The following is a 1,102-nucleotide window of genomic DNA, read 5'->3' on the forward strand; positions in this document are numbered from 1 at the left end:
TGGCCTCGAACTCACAGAGATCCACCTGGCTCTGCCTCGCGAGTGCTGGGATTAAAGGTGTGCGCCACCACCGCCCGGCCTAAAGATTTATTTTAGTTTGAACGTGTATGTGTGTGGAGGAAGTGTGTGTATGTGTGAGTGCAGGTACTCACAGAGGCCAGAAGAGGGCATAAGGTCCCCTGGAGTTAGAATTATAGGCAGTTGTGAGCCATCTGCCATGGGTGGTGGAAAGTGAATTTGAGTTTGTACAAGAGCAGTGTGTGCTCTTTACCTCTGAGCCGTCTCTCCAGCCCAGGAGACAGAACTTTACATGTAGCAAGCATTCTCCATTCTATCAGGTGGCCTGGAAGGGGCCAATTATGAGTGGTAGCTACATCAAGAGAGGGCTGCCTAAGAGGTTCAGAGCGTAAGACAGGCCACTTGGGATTTTTTTTTTTTAAGCTGAGGATCGAACCCAGGGCCTTGTGCTTGCCAGGCAAGCGCTCTACCACTGAGCTACATCCCCAACCCAAACTGTGGGAAGCTGAGTAGGAGATCTGCTTTCAGGACTGCTGGGCCTCTGAAGCTCAGCCTTGCTCCCTGCGGTCCATTTGGACAACGGGGCAGATGTGTCACTGTGCTGCAGGTATGACTAAGGTATGACTATGGTTATGTGCCAGATAGGTACACATCCAAGCTAGATATCACCAGACAGGCCCTGCGGCATCCTAATGTTTGATGGCAGTGGTACATTCACAGCTGGACCAATCAGGTCCAGAAGGTGTGGGTAAAATTAAATGCCGGGAGACTCAGGCTCCCTAGCGTTTGTGTAGACTTGACAACTTACCTTGACTTGCCCTGGTGGCTTCAAGGTGGGTTCTTGGCAACCCACTGACAAAGGACGGAAGAGCTGAATCCAGTTTGTGGGTGAGTCAGATGGACAGGGACCACTCCATGACAGACTGTGAGAATCCTGCTGGGGGTGGTGGTGCAGCAATGGGAAACATACTTCTCTACCCTCTTTTCATGGAAAGAGAGGATGGGAGCAAGCAGACACTAACCCCGGCCAGCACATGTCTCGGCTTGTTGGTCAAGGGCATGGACAGAACGCAACGGGAAGTCT

At 51.7% G+C, this 1,102-nt stretch overlaps 1 non-coding gene across 1 annotated transcript; it reads right to left on the reverse strand.

The window, feature by feature from the left end:
- Positions 1–433: 433 nt before the first annotated feature.
- On the reverse strand, positions 434–500 carry Trnaa-ggc. Its single transcript has one exon. It is a non-coding gene; the product is annotated as a tRNA-Ala (tRNA).
- Between the last annotated feature and the right edge of the window lie 602 nt (positions 501–1,102).

The sequence above is a fragment of the Onychomys torridus genome, chromosome 2, assembly GCF_903995425.1.
Source record: "Onychomys torridus chromosome 2, mOncTor1.1, whole genome shotgun sequence".
NCBI lineage: Eukaryota > Metazoa > Chordata > Mammalia > Rodentia > Cricetidae > Onychomys > Onychomys torridus.